Genomic DNA, 15482 nt, shown 5'->3' with positions numbered 1-15482 from the left:
GTTTAGTCTGGCCCACTGGTTGTAGACTGTGGCTGTAAACCTGCCACTGGATGGCTATTTAGGCCCGCTTTCTCCCTCCCTACACTATGGGAACAAGTAGGGCTGCTTCCTAATAGTCCACCAAATGTTAGTCGACCGGTCATTAGTCGGCAAGATTTCATTAGTCGCTTCGTCGCAGAAAAAAATTGAAACTCTTAGGAGCTGCACCTTGTCAAAATATATCAAAACCTATATGACTGGACCATTTGGGAATTTAATTTGAAAGAAGAGACACAGGACGTCCTGAATCCCTGTTGGATCAGCAAATTTTCTTTTGCTGCCGTTCCAGAGCCGCTTTCTGACAAGCAAACATTTCAATGTTTGCCCAGTTAGCAAAAGCTAAGATACCAGCAGTAGCTAATATCTAACACTAAGCTGTTTAACAATCCCAACAAACACACATCCTCCTGAGACACTGTGTTGGGACCAATTGGATGTGACAGGCTGTTCCTACAGACAAAGGGACATTCCTTGCTTGGAGTAAGGAGCAAGGAAAAATTCATCCAGAGTAACAAAATGAACTTTTAGGTATGTTGTGTTTGGATGTCCAGACAGAATTTATACTTTATTACAAGCTTTTGACTATTAAAATAAACCCATCATCCCTGTATGAGGACCTCATGTTTTTTTCTCCAAAACTACTTCCAGTACCAAGACTTTGTTCAGTTTTTTTAATACTTATCAGGTCCTATTGATCCAAAATAGCTAGGAAACTTTAAAAATGCATAGCAAACAGAAGCCGGGGTCTCAGGAGGTCAATCATGATGCTAACAGTTAGTCCTGTCACTGAGTGTGTGCGGCCAGGCAGACTCTCGCAACTATCCCCAGTGTGAAGCTCACACTCCTGCAGCAGCAGCTACAACCCATACATGTGCGGTGTGGTGAAGTCGAGCGCTGTGTATTTGACAGAGATGTCACATTTGAAAGTATGGTTATACTACAAGCTATTCATTTCACATTATGGGTATCCAAAGAAGTACTCTTTTGGTATTGGCGTCACTTTAAGGGTACCTTCATTTCTTTTTTACAATGTGTGGCCCTAGCAGTTGTAGACAGATGCCCCTGTTCTTGACAGGTGATGTTTTAGATTACAGAAACATTTTTTGCTGCAACCCCTGGAGTTGCTGAAAATGTCTGGACAGGATGTCACATTGTCTACTTTTGCTCAACTAATACTCTCTATTCCACCTGGATATCCACATGTTGACAGTGACAGCAGTGGGAGAGCTGGTGAGGACTCTATGATGTACATTTTTTTTCTCTGGCTCACTGGATGAAGATGCCACTTTGTCATGCAGTCTCCACATGAAAAGTCCTGCACACATAGGTATTAAGTCATAAATGAATCCAGGTTTACATGGTTCTTTGACATAAAACTGGGGTGGGAGGCATCACACATGACGTTCGGTGATGATAACTGGCTAGCAGATATACCAGAGCTTGGGAGCTAATTAAAGAGTATCATAATCGCCTGTCAACTTCTCTCTTGTCGTCGGTGCAGCGCTGAAAAGTTTCATTAGACGCCTAAAAATAGATTTCCCCTGTGCTCCGACACCTCACTCCTCACCTTTTCTTCTCATCAAAGCATGCGAGAGCCGACTCTATTCATGTTCCCCCCACGCTTATTGGCTGCAACTAATCCGAGGTGGGAATTTTTGGGTTTCCGATCACACAGACAGAAGGAAGTGCACCGAGGTTGAGCACGCTGAGCCTGTCACCGAGGAAAGCATTTATAGTCACAAGTGAGACGGAGTCGCAAAGGAACAACCAAAAAAAAAAAAAAAAAAGGAAAATTGCTCTTAAACATGGCGAGACAACTTGAGAACTCACGATCAATGCTTTTTATATCACCCTGTCGTCTGCTGTGTTCTTCACAGCTGTGCGGTTCACATCTGAATTTAGACACAAATTCTCCCCTTGTTCATATCTGCTTACTTTATTTTCCTATTTAGCTTTACAAAGAGTGAGGCAACACAAGCCTTGGCAGCTATTTCACACAAAGCGCGCGAATATCACAATGTTTTGATTGACACTCTCCTCTTCTGCGGCTTTGTTGCTAAGTGTATACTTTCCATTTTCCTTCAGCTCCATGTTGAACCTGAATAAAATCTCTTTAAAAAACAGTGAGGATTTAAAGCCAATTATATCAGTTTAGACTAGAAACCCTTCTTTTTTACTTATAATGCAGCCTATTATTATTTCACAGAGAGAAGAAAATGTGCCAAAAGCTCCTCTAGGTGCTTTAACTTGTCAGGGACAGAGAGGTAAGAAGCGGCGGAGGGAGGGAGAGTATCCAGAGAACACTGCACACTGACACGTACAGGCGCAGGACTCAGGCACTGGCTGTTTGTTTTATAATGATGATAAATGGCGGGCTAACTCAGAGTGTAATGTATTCCTATTCTCCTATGTAATTTCTTAAATAGCTTTTCTTCCTTGTTTTTAAAGAGAAGTCGACCCCGCTGTGAATTTGAAATGAATAGCAGTTGTTACAGTGATCAGTCCCTCCACACTGCAGTCAGGATTTAGCTGTAATTTGATTGTGTTTAAGTTGTTTGTGCGCACAGAAAAATGACATAAACCACACTGTGAGGCCGCCCCTCAACACAGCTGATCTCATCAGCTTCTTATTTGTTCTAGCAGAAGTACATTTTCTCAGAGGAAAGAGACAAAACTCTTGATACAGAAACGTAATCAAGATGTTGTATCAGAGTCAAACTAACACTCAAGGCCCTTAAAATCCATTCTCCCACTCAGCTTCTTACTGAAGGGGATTCCTACACAATAGGTTTTCATATTAGGTACAACTGCTCCGCCCCTCCACTCCCCCGCCACTCAGCTTTAACATTAGCAATGTTGTTTCATACCCAAGTAAACTTGTGTCAACATCTACGTAACATTTTTGTCCTGCTACAGTGTAGAAATTGGCGCCGCAGATGGACACTGCTGCCCCAAGCACTGTAATTAGCAGGGATTGGGCAAAGCAGGCAAAGCTCCTGGCCGGAGGTGAAGCCTACAGTTGGAGCTCTCTGCTTCACACCACAGCTCCAACTGTAGACTGAAAGGAGCAGTGAAATCAGTCTGTAGCCAACGTGGTCTCACTGCAAAGTCGTCGAAATCCGGTGCTTGGCACTTCCAAAAAAAGCTGTCCTTTAACTTCGCCACGATATGTGGCCCCGTCGCCGGTATAGTCCAACGGCGTTTGGCAGTCTCAGGGGAAACGCGACAGAACTGGGCCTGCGTGGTGTCCTGCGGCCTCTGCGGCTCCCTGGTCTTGTGGTCTGGGCGCTCCTGGGGTCTTGGGGTGCCATACCGCCCCCCTTCCCCCGCAGGGCTGGCCCTGGACCCTGGTGATGGTTTTCATAAACACATTGGGAGGGTTCAAATACACGCATGCATGTTCGATACTTCAGCTCCGTGACACATCGCAAAGAACCGATGGGATCACTCCAAAGGGGCACACTTGCTTCTCAAACCTACCACACCGCGCTGGCAACTCTTCTCTGCAATCGGGCTTTCCCCCTCCACCAAGACACTCATATTTTTGGTGTTCAGTATAGACTTCTCTTTTGTTTTTGTTTTTCAGTACAGTATAGTAGACATGTATATGTTTATTTTTGATAATCTGCATGGAGCACAACCACCTCAAGGCCACAATACATCAGCTACACTGTCTGTTTCTCCCGGTTTTTTTTTCGTTTGTTTATTTGTTTGTTTGTTTTTCCTCCTTCTTTTCCGCATGCACTGTCACTATATAACTCAGGACTTAAGCACCTGCCCCCTCCCCCTTGCTTGTTTCCTTACTTTCCCCCCTGACACACTTTGGTGTATCACGGCCCTCTCTGACTCACATTAGGAAGTTTTTCCAATAAAGGCTGTTAGGCTAGTCTCCAAGGAGGGTGGGTGACGGTCACAACCACGCATTATGGGTATAAAATACTTGAATGCAAGATTAACAGTGCATCAATCTTCACAAGAAGCTTACACCCTTTAGTGGCGCTAAGCTATGAAGACCAATGCAGACAAGTAAAAAAAAAAAAAAAAAAAAAGAAACGCGACGGAACAAGCACAAAAGTTATGTTGGCAAAAGTCTGAGTAGGGCGGGCGGACAAACACTGACTTTCAGCCAGGAGAGCAGTGTTCGCAACCCATAAGATTCTAAAGCCAAACCCGTTTTCCCCTCTAAAACTAACCACGTACTTTTGTTGTTGGAGGAAAAAAAAAAGTAAATTAACTGTGTTGTGCCGACGTAATGCATTTATTTTGAAAGAGACTGTATGTAAATGTAAATTTCTTGTGAAAACAGGAGTGTATTTTGAAAGAAGACAACGCATGTAACAGGCAGAACTTGACATGGTGTCCCAGAACGTCAACAACCCAGACATCCAGAGTACCTTTCACGTCGTATCTGGACGTGAAAAGTTCATGGCCAAACGTCAATATGTGACAAGGTCGGAGTGAGAATGTGTTGCTGTAGCAGGTTGCGATGCCATCTGATACAGAGGCATCAGTATTAAATTGAGACTGTCATAAATGGTTAAATATGTATTATCGTATTAAAGCAGTGGACTTCCATGTTTTGATACAGTTGGTGATGCGTACTGTACACAAGTACACATGAACCATACTCTAGATCACCTTTTCAAGTGGACTCAGGCTCGGATCAGTGTACCGTGCCCCAGTACTCTGAGTTAAGTATACTCGGATCGGGGCCCAGGTATCTGTCGTGAAAGCCCTTGTCTCTTCGTGACAGATTTTTAAATTTTTCTCTCTTCTCCATGTTTTCCAGTGGACGGAGCTTGTCTGGAAAAAAGGTGATGTCATGTATGTCTGTGCACTAGGGTCTAATCCCGGGAAATGGGAGTACCGGGAATACGCACCGAGTCCCGCGAAAAATAATAACAATATCAATATAATAACGAGAAAACTAGTAATGTGACATGCATAATCCAAATATGTACAAATATACTTTTTCGTTTTAATGGTTACGACAGTATCACAGAAATACATAAGTTCTTTATGTAGTCCCTTACGCCCACATGACTAACCTGTGAGGTAGATTAATCACTCACCCGACCCGCAAACCCCCAACTTTATGTCTTCCACTAGCATGATTGACAGGACTGAGACAAGGACTGAGCACCACTGTGCTCTCCAAGGTGTGTGCGTGTTTGTGGAAGGTGGACTATTGCACGCAATGTTTCTGTAAGTTATTAGTAACAAACTCAGAATGCTGCTTTGTCACCTTGACTTTCCTGAACTTGTAAAATAATCTAGTAAGCTTATCCAAACCCACCTGACCTCTGTCTCTTTTTTTGTCAAATGAACTACACTCAAAATACAAGTGTAGGGAGGCGGAGAGAAAGACTGTAACCACAACTGTACAAGGGCACACAGACAGAACAGTTATAGTTAATGGGTGATGAAAAGGCAACCAGATGGTGCTGAGGGAGGGAGACAAAGCCAGAATGACAAGAAACAGAAATGATTCAAGAGGTGCCGGATTATTTACACAGTGTAATCACATGTGAATTATTAATATGATATTAATATTTCATTTTGAAATATCACAGTTATCTTTATTCCAGTATATCCTGAAACACCTATGTATTTATCAAAATTATGTAATTCTTTTATTAAATGTCAGGAAGCAATATTTCAGATTTAAAACCAAGTGTGATCACTGTCAAACACTGTCAAACAATAACTAAGAAGAAATCAAAGAATTTAAAACCTATTTTGTTTATAAAAAGACACGCCACAACATTTTGACACAACATTAAGACATGAAATGCTTTTAGTGTGGTGTTTTGTTTGAGCTGGAGGAAAAAGGAAAAATGCTTTGCAGAAAAAAATGGTTGTTTATTGGTGACTAGATGTAAGAAATAAATACCTGATGTATACTTCTATCACTACATATTTACAGATTAAAACCTCTAAGACAGCCTGATAAAATAAGAACAAGATGTCTTCTACCTTAAAAGAAAACCTCTGGTCTTTAGAGACCCAGGATCATTACATCCTGTCTACTTCCCTCAAGACAATTTTCTAGTGTCAATGTTTGATAAATATTTTCTCCAAAAGGTTTATTGGGTCTTTAGAGATGTAATGCTCTTGTATTTTTAAATATGTTTAACAGTATGCAGGTAGTAGATAATGGCGGGTGTGGTTGTGTTTTCCTGTTTGGCCTCATTTTGTGTCACTCAAGGCAGTATTTCTTATATATGTTGGTATATATTCATTAAAAAAATACATTAAAAATAAACTTTGCTATGCTACAACATACATCCATGCACTGGTGCCCAAATAAATCAAATGTAATCATAGCTAAACAAATTACTATTCTTATTTTTACGCAGTCTAGTGTTGCCGGTTGTCGGTGAACTGCAGTTTGCACGTGGCTTGTCCAAGTGGCAGATTGAGGCCGTTGCTTGACTGCTGAGGGTACAGTCAATGTCAGACACTGTACTGTCTCTCTAATTCATTATTATGAAAAGGTTTATTAGCAGATAGCCCCTTGAGAGGACCCATCTGATTTCCGAGGGGGTCCAACACAAAACACACAACACACTTCTTTACAATGGACACAATCACAACGTAAAACATTCATACATGGCTCTCATTTATCGACCCACCCTGACATCATTCCCATAAGACCACAATACCCGCACATAGTAGAAGGGATGTACATGCAACAAGACTCCTGGAGCATCAATATAATAATAATAATGATGGTAGTAGTAGAAGTAGTAGTATGCCTCACAATACAAGAGGGCATGAAGACATTAACCATCAGAAACACTAACATGATGTTTTAAGAAAGGATAATAACAAGGTTTTTAAAGAGGGACACACACAGACGTACATGTTGTTTTATAACCAGATACTGAATGAAAATATAACAAAACACTGAGATAATATAATATAATAATATGTGCATATAATATATCTGTATTCCTATAAAGTTTTGAATGTTGGAAAATACATTTTTACACACAAAAAAAATCTGCTTGCAACTATTTTATAGTTAGTTGTAAACTATTTATTAAATGTTTATATGGTGTTTATAAATGCTCAGTAGGAGTGTTAAAATAAGGTGTTAATGAATGTATGACAAATCTTAAAATGATAGATAAAACCTCGTATAAAGCAACTAAACGCACCATATTTAATTTAGAAGCCACAGTCCCCATATCTGCGCTCTGATACAGAATGCAATTTCTCTGCTGTTATCAAACTGGGACAAAGAAAAACAGCATTTAATATTCTGATACATGTAAAATCAAAAAGCCTGTGATTCAGCTTATCACATAACTGACAGCCGAGCCGAGGGACAGCAAAAAAAAAGGCTCACACTCAGGTTGCCATGTCCTGTTATCCCTCTTTTTTATCCCAAATAACAACTCTGCCACAAATGTATTAAAAATCTTTAAGGTGTCAGTGAGACGGCAGAAAGACAAGACACACTGCAGCCAATTGAATCAAATCAAACATCTCGATGCATTAGAAACTGCAACAGCGTGAAATAGTGACCCACAATGCTGAAATCAAATCAGACCCCGAGCTTCCTGCTGACTGCCACACACCTGACTGGCTGTCAGGGATAAATATAATTTTTCATACATCATTTATTTATTATCCTCCATGTTGTTCCGCAGTCATCGAGCTGACACGCTCATCCACAGCCGTGCATGGCGACAGCGAGGGATTCTCACACAAGGACGCCGGGCTGTCACAGGGATCAGACCCGCGTCCTTCCAGTTGCAGGACGGACTCTGCGAGGACACTCTGACACCACAATGTGACACTGATGTATTTTTTAAAAAGTGCTGACAAAAATGCCACTCGCTGATTTAACCCACTTTGGACCTTGATGCAGAGTTGACAGTGTGACTTCATCTCCGGCGTGTCCTTCATGAAACTGTTTGGGTTTATGAAATTGGACACTTACTGTGTGTTTTGTGAACGCTGTGCTCGGAGCAGTCGAATTTATTTTTGACTTTTACTTTAGTTTCTGAAGCAACTGTTATTTCTTTTTCTTTGTAAAGGCAATATGTTTCTATTGTGTTGAGGAGGAAAACAAGGATACGGTATTTCTCCTTCCTAGTTTTACGTGGAAGCTAAGCTTTTGAAACACATTTATATTGTCATGGGGCATTTTTCAGTGACACAAATTTAATTTATCATTAGCCCTTTCATGCGTTAATTGTCATGACCACTTTGTAAGTGTTTTATTCCTCTTCAGGGCATGACAAAAAAATTCTGAAGTTCATTTTTTGCTCCTAAATCCTTAGCTTCTCCCCTCTCTTTCTACTTCCCCCCATAGCCAGTGATGCCTAATGTCTTTTCCTCCCAATATAAAATCAATATTTGGAAAATTTAACAACTGTATTACTTATTAGATGTTACTTGATTTTTTCAGATTTTATATACCTACCTGGGTCTCCTATTACAGAAGGATTAGCAACATACTCTTGAGCTGCACATTTCTCGCCTTCTGTCAGCCATCTTGGTTTTGACAGATTTGTGCTGCACTGACAACACCTGGCCAGTAGGTGGCAGTGTACGGCATGAAGCATTAGGGTCTACTGTAGTGACTTAAATGCAACTACAGCATCAAAACTTTCTTCTTTTGCTGTCCATTGCCTCCTTCCTGTGTTTTTGAAAGAAATCAGGTCAATCAGCTCAGGTTTCAAAGGGTTAAACATTGTAACAGGAGATGCAGTTTGAAGTCTTGAGTTCGATAGGGTTTAATGGAGATTTAAAAATAAGTTTACTTTTGCATACTTTGTTAGGTATTAACAGGAATAAAAATGCATTTTACTCATCACTTTACAACTTTGCTTTATTACAGTGCCTGTATTGTTTTTGTGCAAAGTTTCTTAATCAATAGTAGTGTCTAGCATAGTGTTCTGATGAAGAGGTGCAGACGAGGATATCTATGGAGGTGATCTCTGTTTATTCTAATAAAAGAGGTAAAATTGCCTCATTTTATTTGCTTGAATCCCACATTGTTTTATACGGAAGCGTATTGCATTCACTTGACAACACAACAAAAAATCTATTTTATTGAGTAATTTTTTCTGTTTTTCTGAGTAATTTTTGTATTTTTCTGTTTTTCGTGGTAATTTTTTTTCTGTTTTTCTTGTCAATGTTTTTCTGTTTTTCTTGTTAATTGTTTTTCGTGGTATTTTTTGTTGTTGTTTTTCGAGTTTTTAAGAGAGCAATAGGACAACAGACGCTTTCATTCCTTTCTTGAGAGCTTGATATAATGGAAGCAAACATGACCCGCTTGTTTAGTTTAAACAAAGTAAAACTGGATTAAACTAAACAAGCGGGTCACGTTTGCTTCCATTATATCGAGCTCGCGAGAAAGGAATGAAAGCGTCTGTTGTTCTATTGCTCTCTTAACTCAGAAAAAAATACTCAAAAACAGAAAAAATTACCCCGAAAACAAAACAAAAAAATACCATGAAAAACAGAAAAAAAAATTAACAAGAAAAACAGAAAAAAAATTGCCATGAAAAACAGAAAAAATTACACTGAAAAATAGAAAAATAAAAAAAATTTACTCAATAAAACAGATTTTTTTATTATTTGTCAAGTGAATGCAATACACTTCCGTAGTTTTACATCTGGGATCAACCATGTAAAGCACTTTGTAACTTTGTTTGGAAAAGCACTTTATAAATAAAGTTTATTATTATTATAAAATAAGTAAATAATAATGACACAAAAAATTAAATGACAGGAATGTCTTAACAGGCTACACAATAAGTTTAAGCTGGTTTATAAATGCAGTTTATGTGCTTCAATAGAAAGGCTACATGGAAATTTCTATGACCATAATGTTGCTAACATCTCCTATGAAGTACAACAGCACAAAGTATGAGACCCATATATAGGGGGAGACTCACAGGAGTGAACGTAGGGGTACAGAAACTCAAACGCCAACACAACAGGTTATAACTATTTACACAGGGGTTGTATAATTATAATACTACATATTATGAATCGATAATACTGTACAACTGGCTTTGTTACACTAACATACATCATATATATTACCTTATGTAAAGGGTAGTTTTATAATAAATCCATATTTTGATATTAATATTGCTTTGAGGTGTGGTGCAGATATCAGGACCATATTTCAGTGGTGTATTAAGTATCTGAGGGCCATACTTACTTACCAGGAAATTACTTTGGTAAAAGTTACTTCACCTGTTTGAGTAAAAGTCTGAAAGTATCTGATATTTACTGTATTTAAGTATAAAAAGTTACTTTATGATACTAAATGTAATTAAGCACTGAAAGTAAAAGCACAAGTAAATGCTGGTAATAAAAAGCAAGCGGTCAGAATTCTTAAGATTATGACAACATGTTCACCACCTTAAAAATAGAGTGCACATTACTTGAAGAAAAACAAGGTCTTCTTCATAATTTAAAGGATTTAAAGAAAACATCTGAACGATCCAGGGCTGACGCACTGCAGTGGAACATTAACCACGCAGTCACCTGTCACAAATCTTGATCTCCTTCAATCATTACTCGCCCTCTCTGCTGTGGGACGCCATTTTCTGCTTCTGTCATGGAGTCGGTATTGTGGAGTGGAATGTAGTCACTAGCATGTAGTGTCTAATCTGACGTTGAGCCTGGAAGTAAAACTTAACTGCGGCTTTGAGAGCACTTATTTGCACTTGTTCTTATGTGACTAACCTATAATCTAACTTGCAAGTTCGGACCACTGACTCACCAAACCTCTGATTTTATATTGTAATAAACAAGAAAAGGAAATACACAGAAACTGGAGTAAAAGTTAAAGTTGACAGAAATATAAAGTAAAGATAGAATAAAGTAGCAGAGAATGGAAATACGCTGGTAAAGGAGAAGTATCTAAAATGCCCAGTGACGCCCCTCAAACCCACACCTTGTCACCTTTTTCACACCCGTTGAGTTTGCACCCCTGCACGTGAGGGGGGGGGGATCTGATTGAGACATGTCCGGCTGCGGTGTGAACAGAGCCCGAGTGAGGAGAGGCCTCGATTTCACATCTCACCATTGAAGAAGCCGAGGCAGAGCAAATATCAGCGCTGTAACCCGACACTGATGCTGAGTGCCCTTTCAGAGAGTTAACCACCAAAACGACCTTCCGTAACGACACGTCGAGATGCTATCTGAGAGGCCGCGCTCATCAAAACCGCAACAGCCAAATGGTCTCAACCTTAGTTTTCCTTTGATCAAAGTGTCTATGCATCACCGTCTCATGATCCAGTGTGCTATTTCAGTCCAGGCCCACCTTCACATATTGCCCGGCACCATCAGCATGCAGCAGAGTTCATACAGATCACAGTGTACCTCTCCAAAACCAGAGTCTCCTCTGCTTTCTTTTTATAGTTAAGATCTCATAACACAACAGCCTACTGTTTGCTTCCTTGTAATTGCTCTCTTAGCTGAGGCTGTTTGAATTATCAATGAGTACAGTCATTTTAGTAAAAGTAAGAATGTGTGTGTAACGTTAGAGAGCAGGAAAACAGAAATTTAGTTAGTTACATATAAAACTATTGTATCATGGTTTAGTTTATAAAATATGATGCATTCTAACAGAATAAATTCCCCAATATTGTATTGAAAAGTTCAAATTAGTGAGTAAAATCCTGCTTTCACAACCACACATTATTATTAAAAACCCAATATTCTGATAAATAATAATACAAAGCCAGTGAAAAGCTGTATCTCCAGATGTTTGGGATAAATTGAAGGATGAAGGGTTCCTTTATGTGATGAGAAAAGTCTCCTCTTCCTTAAAATAAACTCTGAAACCCTCTTAAATCAGCTGGAAAATGCATCGTCACAAAGGTGAAAACAGGGCTGTTCTTCTGACTCCATGAACAGTTGACTTTTTAGAGACACATGGTTCTCACAGGACAAACACATGATGATCCTAAGATCTACTGCTGTAGATTTAACAACCTAACAATACATTAAGAAGTTAAAATTAGCGCATCCATAAACATCTACAGGCGTAAAATTTAACTTACACATTAATGCAGCGGTAATACTGATTCAAAAACATCATATTTAATAGTAAAACACTGATAAGGAACATTTTACTGCAGTTTAAACAAAGTTTTGAATGCAGTGGAGGATGGGAATACTTTCTCCACCAGTGCCACTGGTCGAGCACCTATGGCAAATGCTGCAGCTCATTTTAGTGGCGTTGCTGTACTGTAATCTCTCTGTAAATTTGCGCTGATTTACCACAGCAATGTGCTGCCGCAGACTTGCAGACCCTCTCTTCAGTAAGCACGAAATTCTCTTCCGTGGTTCACATCCAGTGCCACTGATAATCGAGCCGAGCAGTGCGCTAGATAAATGAAATGTAACCATAGTGACTGTGGACAGTGAGGGTCAGTCAAAGAATATAATACTATTATTGACAGTCATATGTAGGGTAGTGCGGGGATGAAATTTCCCATACTATGATCAGGAGTGGCTCAATTGCGCAATATGTGGTTTTACCATCGGTTTGGGCCCATTCATTCATTTTCCGTAACCGCTTCTCCCGTTAGGGGTTGTGGGGGAGCTGGAGTCTATCCCAGCTGACATTGGGTGAGAGGCGGGGTACACCCTGGACAGGTCACCAGACTATCACAGGGCTGACACATAGAGACAGACAACCATTCACACTCACATTCACACCTATGGGCAATTTAGAGTCACCAATTAACCTGCATGTCTTTGGACTGTGGGAGGAAGCTGGAGTACCAAGAGAAAACCCACACTGACATGGGGAGAACATGCGAACTCCCAACAGATTTCGAATACCCCACCCTGGGGTTCGAACCAGGAACCCTCTTGCCGTGAGGCGACAAAGCTAATCGCTCAATTTTTTGCTGCTTTTGCAAATTACTTAATTTATCCTCATTTTAGAGCTTAAAAACAAGCTTTATCATCAGGCAAGTATGAGGTATATTGTTGCTTTTTAAATGGCAAAGATGACACATTTTAAAACAAATTGAGTCTGGTTGCTATGACACAGAATATCTGCAGAGGTAAAATGTCAGCATAAGGTAGAGTACATTACCTGGGTGGAGGAAGGACTGAAGCACAGAGGATGTACCCATCGGTCTGTGTGGGTTCACTATCAAATCCCCCTCCACTGTTATCGTTGTTTAGTGACGGTTGGTCTTTGTGGTATTCGTCCCGCCCCTCCTCCACTGTGACTATAAAAAGAGACAGTGACAAATGTTTTACCACACGTTAAAGACTGCATTCATTGCGATAGCCATAGCTAGTCATTTCACCTTGAAGTTGATGCAGATAAAATATGGTCATTACATTAATGTGTCATATGGATGAGATTTTGTAACGAAGTTGTCTTATTTTAGTTACACGCCAACTGACCTCATGTGCCTCATTCACCCTGTGACTTTGTCCTCGCTGACTGCCTATCAGAACTACATGAATCACACAAATTACCTATTTGGGATTCAAAACATGGATTTTTCGCTGAAGGGTGACAAGTTTGCAGCCCTGCATGTGAGTCAGTGATTACAGCTTATAATCAGCGTGAGCAGTGAAAAGCTTTGAGACGTCAGTGTTCAGCAGAGAGAATCAGTTGATTTTTGTTTGCGCAAATCCACAGAAGATCTCGCAAAGTCATTATAACTGATAAAAAAGTGAAGTTTGATTGATGATTAGAAGAGACTGGCAAAAATCAGTGAGAAATGCTGAACTGAAATCTGTTAGAAACAAGCGGGTGAGACAGACGTATGTATTGCATGTGGATATTTCACTGAACTGTCAGGTCCTCGGTTTGCGATATGGATTACATCCTTGAATTGATATGAGCAGTCATCCAAACATAATCAGATATGAGCAGCAAATCAGAAGTGAGCATGAAGGCCTGAGGAGTGAGCCGAGCCACTTATGGTCTCTTTTGACAGAATTTGGATTGTGAATCACGCGGCGGAGCAGCTCGATGCCGCTGCAGGCTGGTGTGTAATGATTTGATTAGCAAGTCGTCAGGACAATGCGCGAAAGTGAGGCTCCTTTTATAGTCCTAAGTTCATACATCAATGTGGCCCTGACAGCTGTCTTGTCTTGTTTATGAAGTGAACTGAGCAGGATTTGTGGCGGATGCTTCACAGCGCGCGTGACAAAGAGTGGGCAAACTCCGTTGTTTGCCGTGACAGGGTTGAGAGCTTCCCTCCTCAGCTGTCAGGAGGGAACATCTGTGTTTTGGCGAATGAGCGATGTTTGTTCTGCGATGGAGCAATCGGCTCCCTGCAGCCGTCCGAGGTGACAGTCTCTGTCACGGTCCAAGTAAAGAGTGAGATAGAGATGGAGGGGAAAGGAGAAGGAGGAGGGGGGGGTAATCCCTGTATCGAATCCAGCTGCAGAAACAGAGAGGGAAAGTCCAGCTTTTTATGGTTTAGTAACACTCCCTCCGCCCGCCCTGCAATCTGTGTGATACTGTGGATTACACACTTGCCTTGTGCATTTCAAGGCAGCATCTTCATACAACTGAGGGAAAGTGAAAATTGAATCTTTTAAAATGATTACTGGCACGAAAGTAAAAACACATTATGGTTTACTACTAAAGCTGCTTTGCAGGCGGGATATTTATGGAAAATGCGCCAGAGTTAGGAGCCTTAAAGTGTCTGAAACGAGCAGGAACTTCCCCTAAAAGTCCCTCTCCAATCAAAAATGTGTTTCTCTCTTGTTACTAGATTTGGATGTTTGACCTTCACGGTGCAGAATAATGTTCGTGCAGAGTTTGATACACTGACTTTACATTTATCTGCTGAATGGTTTCTCTGTGCTCACCTCAAATCTCAGAGTAAAGGCCCACAAACACCAAACTGACTTAAAAGGACTAGTGGTGTCGAAGGCTGACTGTTGGGTTGCCTCACGTTGCCTGTGTCTCAGCCAAAAACCTGCACTTGAACAAACCGAAAAGACTGCAGCCAATGGCCAGCTGGCACCTACATTTTGTGCCTGTGTGAGAGGAAGTAACTCCATACCAGCAGGCGGTGGTAGTCTGTTTTCATTATTCAAAAAGGAAAACCAGAACATCAACTGGATTCAAGACACAAGTAAGCCAGTGAGCACATTCACAACGCAACCTGATGTGGAAAGAACCAGTGATATTTACTGTGCGGCAGCAAGCACACAAACAATTACAAGCTGTTTCTGCCAAAGAGCTCAGTGACTAAAAAAAACACGTATAAACATACTCATAAAACAAGTTAGTTTCGCTCTCACTCCCTCGTGACTTTAGTTGTTTACTTTCCTCACTTCCGTTTCTCTTCTTGTGCACTATGCTTAACTGCCAATCAGAGGGATTTCTCTCACCGACAGGCTCCGTCTGATTCAACATGCTGAATCAACTGACAAAAAGCCAACAAGGGGCTGACAAGTGCAAACGGTGCCAGACA

General features: G+C 40.5%; 1 protein-coding gene and 1 long non-coding RNA gene across 3 annotated transcripts in view; one reads left to right on the top strand and one right to left on the bottom strand.

Annotated features, from left to right (window-relative positions):
* The window catches only part of LOC117248981 (uncharacterized), a 146731-nt gene that overhangs the window by 36026 nt on the left and 95223 nt on the right, over positions 1–15482 (bottom strand). For both annotated transcript variants that reach the window (XR_013490446.1, XR_004500949.2), the window contains exon 3: positions 13127–13265. This is a non-coding gene — a long non-coding RNA (uncharacterized LOC117248981). The remainder of the gene's footprint in view (positions 1–13126; positions 13266–15482) is intronic.
* LOC117248979 (chemokine-like protein TAFA-2) overlaps positions 1–15482 on the top strand; it is a 122397-nt gene that overhangs the window by 38225 nt on the left and 68690 nt on the right. The window lies entirely within an intron of this gene.

Source organism: Epinephelus lanceolatus, chromosome 23 (assembly GCF_041903045.1).
Source record: "Epinephelus lanceolatus isolate andai-2023 chromosome 23, ASM4190304v1, whole genome shotgun sequence".
NCBI lineage: Eukaryota > Metazoa > Chordata > Actinopteri > Perciformes > Serranidae > Epinephelus > Epinephelus lanceolatus.
The sequence above is the reverse complement of the archived record's forward strand: the minus strand, read 5'-3'. Positions and strand labels throughout refer to the sequence as shown.